Source organism: Suricata suricatta, chromosome 12, assembly GCF_006229205.1.
Source record: "Suricata suricatta isolate VVHF042 chromosome 12, meerkat_22Aug2017_6uvM2_HiC, whole genome shotgun sequence".
Classification (NCBI taxonomy): Eukaryota; Metazoa; Chordata; class Mammalia; order Carnivora; family Herpestidae; genus Suricata; species Suricata suricatta.
Window position 1 is genome coordinate 37,960,930 of NC_043711.1, and position 19,914 is coordinate 37,980,843.

Below are 19,914 nucleotides of genomic sequence, written 5' to 3' on the forward strand. Positions count from 1 at the left end.
CTTTAGAATTATTTTGCTTTTTTTTGTTGGGCAATTCATGTATCTCTGTTTCTTCAGGATTAATGACTGGGAGTTTGCTGTGTTCCTTTTGTAGTTTCATGTTTCCCTGTCGTTTTGACCCCAATAGCCTTATAACTGCACATATGAAGAAGCATTTACCTCTTGCAGACTTTGTAGGGGCTGATGTCAGTAAGGAAAGACTTTTACCTCAAGGTAAAAATATGCTGGTTCATCTTATGACTTTGGTTCCAGTGGTGCAGGGTGCCATATGCGGGGGGTCAGGTGGTAGTGGCTCTGGGTCTCGGGGCTATAATGTCTCATTGACTAATACTGTTGTCTTTCATCCCTGGAAGCACTACAGGAGCCCCACAGTGGCTTCGAAGGCTATCGGGGTTCTAAGTGTCACCTCTAGAACCAGTGGCTAGGGACCAGAATAGGCAGAATGTTGGTCAGAGCAGATGCTGTGCACACAATCAGCTGTGGGCAGGTGCCTGTGTAGTGGACAGGGGCCAGTCTTAGCTATAAGTGAAGTGGTAGGTATTAGGAGCAACAGCAAGGATCTGGACCTTCTGTGGGTGCCAGACGTCAGCCTCAAGGATGCTGGTTGTCCACATGTACTTCTCTGACTGTAGGGTCTCTCCATGGGTGCATGACAGTGGATGCTGGTGATGTCTGTCAGTGTGGGGATATTCTGGTGCATAGCTGGAGAGGCTATCAGCAGATTAGCCCTGTGGTGCAGACCAGTGTCAGGAGACAGGTTCAGATCTAATCTCATTTGCAACTGTTGGGGCCCTGGCTATTGGTGTGCACTCCTGTGGCAGTAGGATGATCCCACCAGTGTGCACAAAGAACTGGAGGATGGTGATCGTTTTGACCTGAGAGTGTGTGGGTGCCTGGATAGGAAGATCCATGAAAGTGAGCCTAGTGGTGAAGGCCAGTTACGGCTGTATCCGGGCTCATATCACCTATGGGGTCCTTGGTTGTTTGCATGCATTTGTGAGGCTGCAGGATCTTGCAGCAGTATGGACAGTAGAGGATGGTGATGAGAGTCATGCCAATAGTGTGCAAGTGCACAGCTGTAAGACTAGGTCCAAGAGTACACAGAGCAGTGCAGGTCAGTGAGGAGGGTCTACGCTGATGTCTTGCATTTGCTTAGTTATGGAAGAGTGGGCTGGCTGCCTGTGCAGATTCTAAGCTCTAATGGGGGCATGGGTGGAGAGGGTACGAGAAGAGACTCAGATATCTGGCATTTTCAAAGGCAAATAACAGAAGTTAAAACCCTGGTAAATTCCACAGAAGGTTCATGGTGGCTGTGATGGCCATTAGTTTCTTCAGTGGTAAGTGTTGGTCACTAGGAAACATGGTTGCTCCTAATGCAGAGCTGAAACTAGTAACCGCTGGTCTTCATCCTTGTTCCTTGCTATCTCTATACACCTCAGCTTTGGCAGTCTCTGGATGGTACGAAACTGAAGCACACCCATCAGTTTCCTTTTAACTGAATTTTATAATTTGACTCCACATTTTGAGCACCTGTGAAGCTAGCTAACTCTGGTCATGTCCTCTCTCAGTTGTGGGTTATGTGTCTTTGTATGTGTTCATTTGGCCACCACCCCAACAACCACAGGGTCTAGCACTGGGCCAAGAGCAGGCAAGTCCCAACTAATGACTACTAAATAACTGCATGAATTTATATAGAAGATCTAGGGATGATTTTTTTTCCTGTTTCTTGTTCTGTGATTCACGGACTAGTGGGATTTGCTAGACAGAGTGGGATTTTCTGGTGACAATTTCTAATCTATGATTCCCCCCAATCTAGCACCTCTATTTTAAGTCTTTGTTGCTGTTTTGAAGCTTTAGCACTAAAATTGAATGTCATATTAGAGAATAAGAAAGCCAGGAGGGCTCTTTTGGTTTTCATTTTTAAAATTTTGTGTCTTATTTGAAGGTCTAGGAAATGACCCACAGATACCAGCCCAGGTCTTATCAACTGACCCATAAGCTTCAGTCTCTCTGTTTTACTGGCCTACAGCTCTTTCAGTCCCAATATAATGGCATATCCATCCTCTTCTAATTTTCCAGGTCATTAGACTGCAGAGATCAGAGAATCACTGGGTATTCAGGACTTCAGGAGACCTACATATCACCTATTCCTGATGGAAGATCATTAGTCTCCTGTGAACTGAGTTCTACAGCCACAATAAAGTGAAAGGCTAAACACAAAATATCTGACTATCTTAGTCCAATACTTTTTTTTTATTAGCTAGATATTTTATTAAAGTCTAGAGTTTTGGATTATTCAGTGTTTATGTACAGCTATTCTTTACTTATGTTTATTTATTTGAGAGAGAGAGAGTGCAAAAGCGGGAAGGACAGAGAGAGACAGAGGATCCAAAGCAGGCTTTGAGCTGAGAGTAGAGAGCCTGACACAGGACTCAAACCTATAAACCATGAGATCATGACCTGAGCCAAAGTCAGACGCTTAAACAACCATGCCACCCAGATGCCCCTACATACAGCTATTCTTTAACCCCTGTAAGTGAAAATGTGATAACTATCCAGGCTTTAACTTTATTCTAGGCAGTTCAATTCTAAAACCATTTCTTGCATAGCTACTTAGTGCCTGGAACTTTTTTCTTCTTTTGATTTTGAAGTTACAATTCAATAAATATTAATTCTACATGATGTGCAGGTCAAGAATGAAATTCAAGTCCCTGAGGTCTGATCTACACAGAAACCTAGGAAACTGTGGGTTATGACATTTTGACTTTTAAAGTAAAAATGCAATTCTTTCTTTGTTAGGAGAAATGCAAGACAAAAAGATGTGGTTTAAGTAAGTTTAACAAAGATGCATGATTTTCTCTGAACAAAGCACCGCTTTGAGCATCAACACTACTGGCTCATTGTTATCTGTCATGAGGCCTTGAAAGATTGAACTGTCTGATGAAACAACCTCAATTCTAATCCCTTGCCACTGAGCCTGGTGAAAAGGTGACCACAAGAGTCTGGAACAATCCAGGATTAGAACCTAGTTTCTCCATTATTCAGTGTGTGGTTGTGGGCAAATTATTTACACCTCAGCTTTGGTTTCACCTCTGTAAACAACAAGTATCTGTACTTCTCTTACGGGGTTCCTGTGATATTTAGCAATGATATTTACAAGGATTTAGCATGTCATCTAACACTTGGTTGTTTGTAATTAATGTCACTTATTTAAAATATGCATCAATACATGTGATTTTTTATGAGAATATCAAACATTCCTTCCTGGCCATTTATAAATCCTTTCCTGTGTAATCTCATCTTTTTACATTTTTTTCTTGATCTCATTTATTTTCTGTCAAAGTGCAAGAGATGTGACATACTCTGGAGAGACACAGTTCACTCTGAAATTCCTAGCATGTATCTACATTATTGTTATCTTGAATGTATGACTTACGATGACATGAGGAGATAAAGGGACTATGATGCAATTGTAAGGCACACTTGTGGGAATCAGACAGATTGGATTTACAATTTTTAATTTTTTTTTATTTTTGAGAGAGAGAGAGAGAGACAGAGACAGAGTGTGAGTGGGAGAAGGGCACAGAAAGAGGAGACACAGAATTCAAAGCAGGCTCCAGGTTCTGAGCTGTCAGTACAGAGCCCGAGGCATGGTTCGAACCCACAAACCATGAGATCATGATTTGAGCTGAAGTCAGACGCTTAACCATCCAGCGCCCCAAGAAAAATTGGATTTAAATCCTAGCTTCACTTTAACTAGCTGATTAGTCTTGAATAAACCACCGTACAGAGCCTAAGCTCCTTAACTACAACATAGGAATAAATGAAGGAGTTTGACTATCCATCAAAAGAGAAATGGAATATTGAATATAGTTAATTTATAAAAGGGAATATTACTCCCCAGTTAAAAGGAAGAAACTAACTTGCTAAATGACCAAACATATATACATACATACAAATGTATATATACATACACATTCTTATATATTTTTATACTTATATGTATTATGTACACATCTCATTATGAGTATATCTCAAAACAGTATTGAATGAAATATTCAGGATACAAACTAGTGCATATGGTTTGATGGGATTTGTATAAAACATCCACAAAAAGCAACACTATTTATGGTGGAAAAAAACACTATATAAATGTTTTACAATTGTTACAAAGTGCATGTTTTTAAAGTATCAGAGCATATTTTAATTTTAACAGTTTATGAAAATTGTTGCCTCTAAGGAGACTGCTGGAAAGGGATCAAGGAAGTTGTTAAAAATAATTTAGCTTCATGTCAAAAATTTTATTTAAAAAAATGCAAGCAAATAATGCAAAATGCTTCAGGATAACAATTTTGCATATGTGATTATACATGTTTTCTTTAATATTTTTTGTGATCTCAGTTGCTAAACTTGTAAATAAAGGTTTTTTTAAATGAGCATAAATTGGGAGAATTAATATATAATGGTAAGTCCTATTTTTCAAGGAATGCCATTGTTCAAAATTGAAGGAAGTTGTTGAAGTTAGAAGCCTATAACTAGCTATGAGAAATCAGAGATTTGGATTATCTTCCATTCTCAGCATAAATGTTTCTTATCTTATTCAACTGTCAATCGTATGCCAAATCTACCTCTATAAAAATAAAGATTTCTTCCTCTCTTCCTCCTCCTCTACTCTCTTAAAATAGAAAATATTCTGAGATTCAACTGAACTAAGAATAAAAGACCACATCATTTTGATGTCCCACCATCTCATCTGAGCCAAAACGTCTCAGATAATATGACTTAATAAGAAAACAAAAGCAAAGTTGGGCAATGTTTATAGGTTATTATACTGCATAATTATAAAAAGCAAATCTAAGCCTAATATTTCAGTTATTTCCTTTTATTTTTTTTAATGTTTATTATCTTTGAGAGAGAAAAAGAGAGGGGGGGGAGAGAGAGAGAGAGAGTAGGAAGGAGCAGAGAGAAAGGAAGACAGAATCAGAAGTAGGCTCCAGGCTCTGAGCTGTCAGCACAGAGCCCGACATGGGGCTCAAACCCATGAACTGTGAGATCAAGACCTGAGCCAAAGTCAGATGCTCAACCAAGTGAGCCACTCAGGCGCCCCTCATTTATTTCTAAACCACCTCCATGACTTGGCCATGTTCAGGCATCACCAATAGTGTTACTTATTAGTTTTTTCGCCTTTAACTTGATGCCATTTTTACTAGAATAAGTGGGTGTTTGATAATACTAATTTTCTATTACATAAGTAGAAAATCTTACCTTGAATGAAAGTAAAAGTTAAATAAACTAAATAAAACAATGTTATTAAATTATGGTTGGATGCTATTTCCTGCATATGGCTCTAAGTATGAGGCCTCTTCATTCTTTAAAAAAACATGAGATTATTAAATATTGCCAAATTGACTCTTTTTTCATTATTAGAAGGGGCGCATAGAGATTCAAAGTAATTTAGCACTATATCCACATGTTATCCAAATGATTATTCATTCTTCCAAGGCAAATCCACACTTGGGAATCACTGCTGCAGTCTAACACACCAGAGTATTTGCATTTCAATATCCCCCTCAACTTTTAAAAATTGTGCCTTTGCAGTCCTTGCAACCTAGAATAGTCTCTGTAGTCTTTTCCACTTAAAGAGAAATAGAGACTAATGTTTCTACTATCTGTAAAACTTAGAAATTGGAAAAGTAGAAAAAATTCATAAACATACAATTCAGACAGAAAGAGATATAACTGGGCTTTAAATACATAAAAAGATGCCCAAATTCATTTGATGCAAATGCAAATTAAGACTACACTGAGATACTATTTTATATCAAATAGACAAAAATTTACAATAAACCCCTCTAAATACACATATTATATTTTTCAGTAGTCTCTTATGTGCCATGAGAGCATCACAAACTATAGTTAAAGGAATAATTTCTGCTGCTTCTCTGTCTGTAGTTCAGTTGTATTCAAACACTGGCATGCAGGAGACACGGGAGGAATTGCAAAATTACTGAAGCTGGACCACATTATACTTCCACAAACTTGAGCCCTTGAATTCTTTCTAGGCTCTTCATGTGGTTCTTATACATCATGTTTAAAAACCATAGCCCTTAGAATTTCCTGTGAAAGAAATACTTGAAACCAAAACATCTGAAATTAGAAATACGTATTTCGGACGTTATTGATATGAGATTCTTATTTAAGAATGCTCCATGTTTTTTCTCCGCTAAGTCGAAAGCACTAATGTGTGCCAATCTTAGGAGCTAGCCTTTATTGCACAGCTTCTGAAACTCCACTATAAGGTGGCTCCTGAGACTCTCCCAATTGAATTTTATATATGACTTATTTTATACAATAATTTGGATTATCTCTAGCTACACTTGTGGTAAACACAGCATACCATATAAGCATATAGAATCTCTATTTTGCATACCTGAAACTAGTATAACATTGTGTGCCTAAATATATATACATACACACACACACATGTATATATACATATATGTTTATACATATGTGTGAATGCACATGTATAAAATTCTGACCACCTCAAGCATGTACTCTATTTTTGGTGAATATATTTCCCAAGTAACAATCTTGGACAGAAACAAAATTTATCTCTATAGTAGTATGTACAGATATGCATACACATACAAACTATGTATGCACATATAAATACACGCATCTCTATAAATCTAAAGATTATATTTTGAGTAAAAGACATGCTATGTAATGCACTTTTATATCAAACAAAAAATCTAGCAAAATGTGTTCTATGTAGACAGATATATAGATCTATGTACATATATGCACAGAAATACACATATATGAATGTATAAGTACACACATATATACACACAAATGTATATTAATATGTGGGAATATATATTTAATAAATGATGCCAGAATCTCTTTTTCTGACACCCAAAGAGACTTCTATTTAGATTCAAACTCAATATTTCTCCAAGTATAATCATGAAAATATATTAAGCCTTAGATGCTTTATAAAAATTCAAGCTCTGGTACTCCATCAAGATCCTACTAAGTGAGAATTTCTGTCTGGAGCCTGAAAATTTATAATTTATAACTATGCTTACCCTACTAGGGATAAATTCCAGAAAAGTAAGTCTTTTTTTCTCTTATTTGTCTTTTTCTCTCAATGTCTAAACATGCATGGCACAGGTAAGCACTTGATAAGTATTTTGGGATAAATGAAAGAAAGACCCTGTCAAGATCATAGGAGATTCGAATGTGCATTATAGTTTGGAAACTATAGCTCAAAACTATTGATACTTTAACCAAAATGGAAGACATTGCCATACACACACACACACACACACATATATATATACATGCAAGTTTCCACACCAGAGATATGTGGAACTTATCCCATTACAGAAGTCAGAGAGGCAGAAGACTATCTCTACTCTGCTTGTCAGATACTGGTGGAGCTCTCTGTTGTTCTGCAACTGGCTCCCCTGCTTTCCTGGTGTGAAATGTAACACTTATTTTTGTTTCCATTCCCAGCTTATTTCTCTTCCACAAGCCTGAGGGTGACCAATCACTATAAAGAAGTGGTTTTCAATTGGAGATTTTGTCCACCAAAGGACATTTGACGAGCCTATTTTTTATTGTCAAGACAGATGTGTGTGTGTGTGTGTGTGTGTGTGTGTGACTGGCATCTGGTGTGTAGAGGCCAAGAGTGCTGCAATGCACAGGTTGATGCCCCCCTTTTCATACCAATGAAGTGTCACATACAAAATGTCCATACTGTGGCTCTTGAGAAACTCTACTATAGAATAATAGCTCTATATGGGGTCTTCTGTCTTTAATTACGACCAAAGTTACTTGATATTGTTTCTTTAAGCTCAGATGTATTCAGTCTTCTTTTTAGAATAACTATAACTATCAAGTCACTGTCTTACCTCCTCTAAACTATTACTGGTGCATACTATAGAATAGTTATAACTCATGACATGCCCCTGCAATGTTAAAAACAAAACTTCATGAATAAAATTCAAAATTTTAACCATGATTTGTAACATCTTTTGTGATTTGGCTAATATCTACATCACCAACTGAAAACAGAACCATTCTTTTTATGTTCTCTGTCTTCTATCCACAATACCCTTTGGAAATTAATGGAATATGCCCGAACTTTTCCTAATTCAAAGCATTTATGTGTGTCCTAATAAAACCATCCATCCCAACTTTTGCATAACTAATTTATAGTCAACCATCCAGTATCAGGTTAATGCTTCCCAAAGGAGTTTTCTCTGGCTACTCCAATTTAAAGTAGCCACCTCCAATGGTTAGTGATCACAGATCAGTTTTATATCTAATTATACTCTTAAGTCACTACTGTCATTTTTATTTCAATTCAAGCTTCATGAGGAAAGATACCACATATATTTTCCTTTCCATTGTGTCTCCTACATCTAGTAGTGCTTGGTACATTTTAATAAATAATTATTTAATGAAAGAATAACCTATAGAATCATTACATATAACCAAACTAAAATGGAAGTGTTAAAGAAAATCATGCTGCTCAGGCAAAAAAAAGAATAAAAAATAAAATGAAAATACAGACCATTCATTGGGAGCCAGACTAAAGGTGACTCACTCTCAGAGAAGCACAATTAACCCCTCCTAAATGATTCCATTTTGAAAATCTAGATCAGTGGTCAACAGTGCAAAGGCTGAAAATTACAACTCAAAACAAATCAAATCATTGGAAGTTGTCGCATTTTTAATTAAACATCATCTCTTCACCTGGATCCATTGCATACCTTGTTTAGTGTGTTAATTATGTTGTGTGAAGAGTAGAGCCAAGCACTCATACTGGTGGGTTATTGACTCAAGCATGTGAATTCTGTGTTTTTGAGTACACTTTGGACATGCTTGAGACAAAAGAGATAATTGGTCTGCTCAAGCATTTTAGCTTCATTTGTTCCTTACTTTCATATACATATAAACACAAAAGAAATCATTTTATTTCATTTCTAGAGTAAGCTAAATTATGTTCTTTGTTCCTTGGAAGGAAACAGTATTCTGGTCATTGAAAGGAGTTTGTCTTGTGCAGTTGATGCAAAATAAAACATCCAGCTAGGAGAGGAAAAAATCATATGCCATTGTGCCTAATGGTGATAAGTAGTCATACTCAAAATTGTCAATGAAGGCTCAAGAATAGAGATCAAACAATGCCTTGACTTAAATTATTGATACTTACTATACAATGAATTGAAAGTGAATATACTTTTGCCCTTTTTCTAAGAGAAAGGAAATTTTTGGTGCATTAAAGCATGCACACCTTTTTAGGAGAGAAAACTACTTCAGTTCCATTTAGATTATGTCTTTTTTAATCCTAATTATTCTAGTAGAACTTACAGAAATAAAGTTGTACTCATTCCCAATTCAGCAACTAATAGGAAGCAGTTTAACTGGTTCACAACATTCACTACTTCCCTCTTATTAAGCACTGATTAATGCTACTTCTCTTTATTTGCTTCCTTTTCTCTGTGTCTTTCTCTTTGAGAGAATTTTTACTGGGACAAATTGATTTAAATAATCTTTAGGGATTTGTAGAATGTGGATTGAAATATGATTCTATTATTTGTTTTACCAATTTCTTTAATGGTTGTCAAAACCATAAGTGATTCTTTCCGCTTTAAAGGATATGGCTGGGGGCGCCTGGGTGGTTCAATTTGTTAATTGTCTGACTCTTGATTTCAGCTTAGGTCATGATCATGCAGTTCATGAAACAGAGCTCCACATCAGGATCTGCCTGATAGTGCAAATCCTGCTTAGGATTCTCTCCATCCCTCTCTCTCTGCCCGTTCCCCACTCATTCTTTCTCTCAATAAATAAATAAACTTTAAAAAATAAAACAGGGCATGGCTGGTTCTCTCCTTACTGGTTTGCAAAATATTTCTTCACATACATACATACAACTGAAAAAAAATTATAAGTGTTCTTACCATTAAATGGGAACTTTTCATAGTCCAACAGGACTGGGGTAGGGGGTTTGACTACCATGGACATTTTAGCAAATAAATCCTTTTCCTCTGCTAAAAAAACATCTGACAACTTTATTTCCATTGAATATTCCATCATGAAGCATGCCACTAAAATGATATTAGGGTAGATATGTTACATTCAGAGGTATGTATTTTTCTGCCAGTTAATGGTTAAATGATTCTTTGTCTTCAAACTTATTTTATGCGGACTTACCTTTTCTTGCTTTACTTGATTACTTGAATTTTTTAATAACATAAGCTGATTTGAGAATGAAATATACAATTTTCTACATTATTTTCACAACCAATATGGAATATGTTTCTACGCATGTTTCTACACATGAAAAAGAAAAAAATAAAAACACTTCTTCAACTAACACTTATCATTATATAGATGACTTCACCAAGCATCAGTGAACTTGAGTGAAATCATTATGTTCTTTTTCTCTAAAATAGATCTTTTTTGCCACTGTTCTTCACAAAGTTCAGTAATGTTCTGAAATACCCTTTCCACAGTGGTATTAAAAAGAAATGAAATGAATTGAAACAAAACAGAAAACTTCCAGTGAGAGGAATACTTGGAAGTAAAAATAGTAAATATAATTCACAGCAAGTGAATAGTGTACCCAGAGATTTTTCAGGCTATGGAGTGATGTAATATAAGCTTGCTTAATATACCATAAAAATGCCAGTTAATGCTTAGAATATGTTCCCATTGGCATTATTCCCACTTGATTCCACTTCACAACTTAAACATGATTTTCTATGTAATCCTCTTTAGCATACCTATGGTTTTGCTTTTTTTTTCTTTGCCTAATATAAGACAGTAGTTACATTCCTATCTAGCTGCTATTTACTAGAGCTTACATTTTTATTCTTTCAAATATAAAATGGCAATTAATTTTTCCACAGTTTTAAAGATCTGTGAGCCTAACTTGCTACTACTGTGCTATCAAGAGTAGGGTATATTTCTTTTTTGTCTGCAATTTTTTCCTCAGTCTTTGGTATCTGTATCCATGTTTAAAATATAGCACTGCATATAATATTTTATAAAGTTTTTAGTCAAAAAATAGTGGATATTTTTTGTGTTATCAAATCTTCTTCTACAACACTGTAAAATCATTTAAATTAATACCATAGAATGACCAACACATTGAATCCCACACTTCTGTTTACTGTTGAGCATTTATGAGCATTACTTTTTTAAAATGTTTTGATAAAAAATCCTTTAAAATTTGCCAGTTTTATCAACAAAATATGTTGCCTTGTTTTATTTATCTATATATCTATATCTATATATCTATATATCTATCTATATAGATAGATAGATAGATATCTTTTGAGAAGATGAAGTACAGTCATCAATAATTGAGGAAACCAGGCAGTATGTTTTAGAGATGGATTGTCTCTTTTGTTCCTCACATTAATATCATAAAGTAGACATTACAGTTCACATTTGATACAGTGGAACAAGGTTGGTAGACATTGAGTCCCTGCTCTGTGACACAAAGTTAATAACTAATGGAGTAACTTACATTACCTAGACATCTCTGTTATTTTTTATTTTTAAAATTCATTTATTTATTTTGAGAGAGAGAGAGAAAGAGAGAGAATCCCAAGCAGGTTCCACACTCAGTGAGGAGCCCAATGTGGGGCTCAATCTCATCATTGGGAGATCATGATCTGAGACGATATCAAGAGTCTGATGCTTAACCAGCTGACCCAATCAAGTAGCCTCTCTGCTCCATTTTTATAACAGGCTGCTGATATAACAGAGTGTTATCCCATTAATTTATTGGAACAGTTTATATTAAGTAGCTTAACTCATTGTCTATACTAATCCTATACTACTGTATGCACACAATGTATTTTTTAAATTAAACTTTTTACTTTCAAGATAACTATGTATTCACATAAAGCTATAAGACATTATTTGGAGATATCTCATGTAATCTTTTCCCAGTTTTCCTTTAGTGATAACATCTTGCAAAATGATAGCAAAATATGATAAGCAGCATATTCACATTGATGCAGTCAAGTTACAGAATATTTCTATCATCACAAGAAACCCTCATATTTTCTTTAAAGAACCACATGCTTAGTGGGAGAAATAGGAAAAAGTACATCTACTCTATTTTTCCGGAAACAGATGTCTTTCATTATTTCTTTTTAAAAAGCCTTTAGCATCAAGTCAACTGCACCAATAGTAACTTCTTATAACGGACACAGAAGTAAAAAAACTATCTATATAAATTATAAGTTTTGCTACATTTTAAACTGATCTTGAAAGCACCTACCAGGGATCCTAATTAGAAATCCTTTACTGCATCCATAAATCAGAAAGCACTTAAATATGCTGTTAGCTAATGAGAGCTAGCGTAAAATGGTAGTCAAATGTTTTGTAGGTGTTGCCACAGAAAAACGAACCACATAAATGGAAACAAATATCCTACACTCATAGTATTGAACTTGCAAACTGAACAGAGAGATTTATATGTATCATCTATCATCCAGTCCAGGAGACCTGGGTTAAGTTCCTTTATCTGTCTGAGCCTCAGTTTCCTACTGTGTAGAATTGGAAAAAAAAAAAAAAACCCAACTGTCAAATTTATGAACATTGTTATAATAATAGTAAAATATTACCTACTGTGGTAGATATTCTACTCATTTAGTAGATTACTAGATGAGGAAATTGAGGCACCAAATGGCTTTGTTTAATATCAGACAAATCTTATGTGATGAGAATAGAGAATAAATACAAGACTGTCTTCCTTCAGAGTCTTACTCTTTTCACTTGATAAATGAGAAAACATTTTGTTAAATGGATCCACTAAATAAAAGATATGGCTCACTGAGTTAAAACCAATATAAGGGGGTTATGAAAGCCTGTTTCCAGAGAAAGGGCAACAGGTATTTTTATAGAATAGAATTTAGGAATAGAATCCATTTGCCCTAAATATCCACTGATTGTCTAGTACATGCCAGTGACTCTTGTAAGTATTGTGGCCATAGATAATACTTCCAGGCTTAAGAAGCAGCAAGTGCAAAAGGCTTATTGTTGGGAAAGATCCTCTCATGATGCAGTCTTTTGACCTCTGTTAGAATGGGCCTTGGACCTGGAGAACTTGAAAAGAGAAAGAGAACTCACAGCCTGTGCTGGGTTGGTCACCCTGTGTGGAAATGTCTTTCCCTGTTTCAGACTCAATGTGTATCTTTTGTTCTTCTTATATATATCAGTGTACAGCCCCTAGAAAAACCCACTACTATATCTGCCCCTGAGGGGAGGCAACAGGGGCCTTTGTTCTGTGACACAAGAGGGCTGCATACAGGCCAGTGGTTGGCCACAGAGCACCAACACCAATGAAGCTAATCTTGCTCTGCTCTTCTCTGTGTGAATAGGTGGTGTTCTCTTCAGTGCTTGAGTGTGTTGTGTTTTCCCTGATGACTGTGATACTAAACTGCAGTAGGTAGAAATGCCCCACCTTCTGGTAGTCGGTAACAGATGCTACTTGCTCTACCCCTATTCAGAGGAGAAAAGAAAATGCCAGTGTGAATGGCGTTCCATAACCAGTGGGGTGGGTGGGAAGCTTGGAGAGTTAGGCAGAGGTCATTAGCATGTACACTTAGAAGGACATGGTGAGGCGATTCAATTTCATCACAGGGTGTTGGCAAATTATATTTGAGTGCTTTAAAGCAGAAAATTATCTTCATCTGATTGAATTTTTGAATGCCTACTATTGGCTGTATGTAGAAAAGGTGCTAAAAGAAGAAACACATAAATAATTTAGGATGCTGTATCCCTGTCATACTATACTAGTAAGTGTTAGCCTTTTCTGTTAAGCACACAGTATCAGAAGGATTAGATGACCCTTCTTATGTGGGAAAATTTATACTATATGTATATATGATTATATATATATATAGTATATACATACTATACTGTATATAATATATACAGTAAATTACAACTGACACGAATGGGCACTCATTCACTTTGCGATATGGCACAATTATAAGTACTCTACATATATTATCTTATTTAATCCACACTTTCCCTGAGGTAGATGCTATTATTACCCGATTGGATAGCTAAGAAATCAAACACACAAAAAGGTCATGTAGTTTACTAAAGTCATTGATGTTCATAAGTGGCAAAGCAAGGACTGAAATAAATAATACTACTACTACTAATAATAAATTTTTAAAAATTAGGCTCCAGAGCCTGTTCTTTCAATTAAGCCTTATTGTTGGCAAATGATGGACATATGTCAGGAAAGAAGAAATGTGATTATAACATAATAAGTAAAGTTGTGGGGCGCCTGGGTGGCTCAGTCAGTTAAGTGTCTGTCTGACTTCAGTTCAGGTCATGATCTCCTGATTCACGAGTTCAAGTCCCACATGGGTCTCTGTGCTGAGAGCTTGGAGCCTGGAGCCTGCTTCAGATTCTGTGTTTCCCTTTCTCTTGGTCCCTCCCCCACTCATACCCTGTCTCTCTCTCTCAAAAATAAACATAAAAAAATTAAACATGCATAAATAAGTAAAAATTTAAAAAGGAAAAGTTGTGCAAAGTGATTTTTAACTTTCCTTCTAACTCTTAGAAACAAGTGAATTTTTAAAAATCTTCTTTCTCAAAGTAGATTTTTAAAAGCAGATTTTCTTAAAAATAGGTTGGCAACTTGAAAAAAGACTGCTGATATATTTGTCTTGAGTAAAAATTACTACTTTTCTAAGTAAACAAACTTTAAATTATATTTCCTTTCAAGCTAATGTAAGCAAATTTAATAAATAAAATATTTTATAAATAATCTTAGAAGACATAATTTATTTCTCCCATTGCCACTCTGGGGCTACAATATTTCATACTTTATTTACTATTTTATTAAAACAAGGGAAGTGGAGACTGACAGAGAGTTAATGCTTGAGCAATGGTTTTTGCTTCACTTGCCTTCTTTTTGCCTACATAGGTACATTTTTTTTTCCATGCCATTCTCTTTGGTTCTTAGTGTAGATTATATCACCCATGTCCTTAGCAGCTGATAAGAGGTAGAAAATTAAGAGCTGTCAAATTGTCACAGAGCACCAATCTCATTAATTTCCCTTCTAGAACATACACTTTTCTAGAGAAACAAGCATCATTATGTAGTTAATGATCACTCTTTGTTCTTATATAATTCTGTATTATTATTTTAGAGAATACACTATACTTTGGATATATGTTCATATGTTATGATTTTATTAGCATATGCATTGTAAACCTCATGTAGCCAGAGAAAATATCTTCTTCCCCTCCACCCCCGGATATTCACAGCAACACAGTGTTTATTGACTAATGGATTTCAAAAGCAAAAATTAATGAATAAGTAAGAAAATTAGTAATAAGACAGAATCCAGGAAACTAGATGCTGACATGGGTGAGGTAGTGTCAGAGAAGTGGCTTTGAGTTTTAAGTCTGTGACAAGGAGCTATCTGTCACCAGTTTAGACAGGAAGATTAGGGGAAGCAATGTAGGATAAGGACTCCATAGATAACAACACCCAACTGTGTGCTTCAAGGGCATGTATCTGGATATTAAAAGCCAGGAAGAGATGTAACACAACAAAGAATTTTTTGGATAAGAAACAACTAATAGCTTGAGTTAAGAGGCTATTAATTATGGTTAAAGCTAAAATGTAGAATTCCTACCAAACTAAATGAAATTCACCAATAAATATTCACATATTAACATGTGCCCAGAACTTTTCTAACCTGTGTGAGAAGTACACACGTAAGATTTGCTTCTAGACTTCAAGAATGCCATAATCCTGCAGGAAAGATATAAATAGCATCTGTCAACATATGGAGACATGTAACGTTATACTGAAGGGATCCAAACCCATTGGAATTTACCGCAGTAAGTGAGATTTAGTCTGATAGTGCAACAACAAAACCAACAGCCAATTGCTTAAGGTAGAAAAAGCCCATAATTAATTTGTTTGAGACCACATTTATATCATGAGAATTAATATATGAGGTCAGAAACCAAATGTTACAGTAAAGTGTTAGGTTCAACAAACCCTTTCTAAATATAAGGTATGATCGAGCAAATATTTATACACTAATAATTTCCCATAATTTGCAGTAATGGAATTTAATTTTTCTTTTCAAAATATCATAATTTTAAAAGAAGAATATAAAGATTAATGCCTTTAGGTTTACACGTTAAATTAAACTTTGCTTTAGGGGTGGCTGGGTGGTTCAGTCGGTTAAGCGTCTGACTTTGGCTCAGGTCATGATCTCATGGTTCATGAATTCAAGCCCCACATCAGGCTCTGTGCTGACAGCGTGGAGCCTGGAGCCTGCTTCAGATTCCGTGTCTCCCTCTCTCTCTGCTGGTCCCCCACTTGCTCTCGCTCTTTCTCTGTCTCAAAACTAAACACACAAACAAAAAACTTTACCTTAAGTTTTGACTAATTTTTAAATCATATTACAGCTACCTTAGGATTTGTTGCTTTGTTATATACCATATAGTGTACTTATTACAAATATTTCAACTGAAATTCAACTTCTTATAAGCTATTTTTCCTATGATTCCTGTGCTGTTTCTCCTATGCTATTTCTCCTATGGCTCTTTGCATCAATTTAAATCATAAAAATGACAAAAGTATAATATATAAAGTGGGGTTATCATATAGATTATGGGGTTAATTTTTCTAAGAATGCAATAGAAATCAGATTTTTCTCAATGAAAAAATATAATTTCGTTCAGCTTAGGATAAAGGTGTGGGAAAAATAAATTATTCAGCCTTACATAGAATATATCACTGGCAATGAATTCTGCTCTTTTGTTCATCTATATCCTCAGCGCCAAAATCTGTCTGACTTTGTACTGATATAGTCTTAGGACTAGGTAATATAGTAGACACACAAAGTACTTAAAAATTAATTATTATTTTTTTTTTAGAGAGAAAGAGAGAGAGCAAGCAGGGCAGAGGGGCAAAAGGAAAGAGAGAGAGAATCTTAAGCAGGATTCATGCTCAGCGTGGAGCCGGATGCAGGGCTTGCTCCCATGCTTCCTGGGATCATAATCTGAGCCAAAATCAAAAGCCAGACACTCAACTGACTGAGCCACCCAGGTGCCCCTAAAAATTAATTGTTTAAATTAACTTACTGTCAATTATATTATATATAGATAAAAGAGCACAGATTATAACAATACAGCTTGAGGACTTATAAAAATATAAACATACATGTAAACATAATTCAAATTAAGACGCAGAGCATTGCCAGTATCTAAAAGTCCTTCTTTCTGCCCACCTCCAGTTAATATGCTCAGCCTCTTCCACAAATCCAATGATAGCACTAAATAAAAGTAGTTAAGGAAGTAAGATAAAATCTAGGTTTTCACCAGTGACAACATAACTGTCCCTAAACTATTTGCCTTACCAATTTGAAATGCTAATTGTGTTAGTATGCTTTTAGTAGCTATTATTTTAAATGTGTTTGTTTCTAGTATCAAATACTGCATTTACTAATTAGTCAACAAAAATATTTAATATATGCTTTAAAAACTCCTCATTCATAAATCCTTTTACAGATGATGTCTGACTGTTCCTGTGCCATAATTAATCTCACTGAAATTTGTTAAACAAAAAAGTATGAAGTTTTTATCATTGTCTAATAAAAGCATAAGTATGGATTAGATTCATTAAAAGGAACATCAATTTATTTTCAAAACCCTCCCAATCCTAACCTTACATATTCAATTTTTTTCATGTGCCTTAACATTTTATAGCTTGTTTCACTTATATACTATTTAGACTTTTATTATATTTATTTTTAGAGATTTTAAATTTGGACTTTATATCAGATGGAATTTCTTACTGCCATTTTATTTTCAAGCTAGTTATTGTTGCTATGTAATTGGAGTTTTAACTAATTCTAATAGTTTTAATACTACTTAATGAATAAATGAAATTAATTTAATAACTTTTAACAACTGAATAAATGGCATTGATTTTTAAAGAGAACCTGATGCCCATCATGAAATATATACCAAAAAATAGGATACTCTAGAAACAATACCACTTCTGTCATATGCCTCATTATTTTCTTCATGCTGTTGGTTAACATCTCACTAAAACTATGAAGGTTAAGATAAGAAAACACAACATTTTCATATTTTTCAGTAACATTCCTCTTTAGTTATCCAGTAAAGATCCTTTTTAGTGATATAAAATGACTTTCTGTGTGTTCATACATGAGTAGAAAATTTGAACAAAAACACTTAAAAAAGAAGTAAATTTCAAGTAAGACTAGAGAGAGTTAAGGGTGGAATGGATTAGAAATTGTCTGGTCACTGGGGTACCTGGGCTGACAGCCCAGAGCCTAGAGCCTGCTTTGGATTCTGTGTCTCCCTCTCTCCCTGGCCCTCCCCTGTTCATGCTCTGTCTCTCAAAAATAAATATTAAAAAAACAAAAAAAGAAGAAGTTGTCTGGTCACATGAATTAAGTCAATGCTCTGAGAATTTAGAGATAAGAGATCTGACTTGGATTGGATAACTGCCCTAAGTTGAATGCCCTGGGAAGCAGACTGTGAGATGGAGAGTTCTGTGAAAAAAGTTTATTAAGGAGTCTTCTTGGGATCAACACAGAAAGAAGTAGGAGAAGAGGTAGAAGGAGAAGGAGAAAGGTGGAGGAGCAGGAAGAGGAGGAGGAAGAAGAAGAGGAAGAGAAAGAGAAAGAGGAGGAGGAGAAGGAAAATGAAGAAAGGGGGAGAGGGAGAAGAAGAAGGCAGGAATGGCAGAGAGAAGTTGGCTGTACCAGAGTTACAACAAAGATCTCAGCTAATCCCAGGGAGAGCTCTCTGTGGCTGGAATGGTTACTTTGTTGTCACAAGAGGATATACCTTTTTTTTTTCTTAATGTAAATTCAAGTTAGTTAACATATAATGTAATAATGATTTCAGGAATAGAAATGTAGTGATTTATCACATACAACACCCAATGCTCATTCCACCAAGTGCTTTTCCCAATGCCCATCACCCATCTAGCCCATCTCCCCCACTAAATACCCTGCCGGCAAACCCTCAGTTTGTTCTCTGTATATAAGAGTCTCTTATGGTTTCTCTCCCTCTCTGTTTTTATCTTACATTTGCTTCACTTCTCCTATGCTCATCTGTTTTGTTTCTTAAATTCTACATATGAGTGAAATCATATGATATTTGTCTTTCTCTAAATGACTTATTTTGCTTAGCATAATGCACTCTAGTTCCACCCACATTGTTGCAAATGGCAAGATTTCATTCTTTTTTTATGTTTTATTTTTATTTTATTTTAATTTTTTATACAATTTATTTTTTTAACATATGCAATTATTTTCCGTCATTTACAACACAGTAGTTTCAATGATACTCCAAACAGAAAAGCAAAGTAAAAAATCAAAACCCCCACTTCTATTTCATGTAATTAGACTTATACAAAAATTAGAAGGTTAGGTACCAACTAGTTAATCACCTAATTTCACAGCTATCTGAAGTGGCAATTGTAATATACCAGCTTATCTATGATACATTCAAGATACATGATATAATTTATTACTTGCCCATAAGCTAAAACACAGCCTGCTTAATGCCCATCACCTGACGAGTGGATCAAGAAGATGTGGTATGTATACACAATGGAGTACTACATGGCAATGAGAGGGAATGACATATGGCCATTTGTAGGAAAGTGGATGGACCTTGAGAGTGTCATGTTAAGTGAAATAAGTCAGGCAGAGAAGGACAGAAACCATATGTTCGCACTCATAGGTCTAACAGGAAATTTTCAGAATGATCTAGCTTCAAGAAAAGCAAGCAGTTAGAAGTGCTTAAGAAAAATTGATTCAGTATCTAATGGATAATTGATACCTGTCACAACACAGC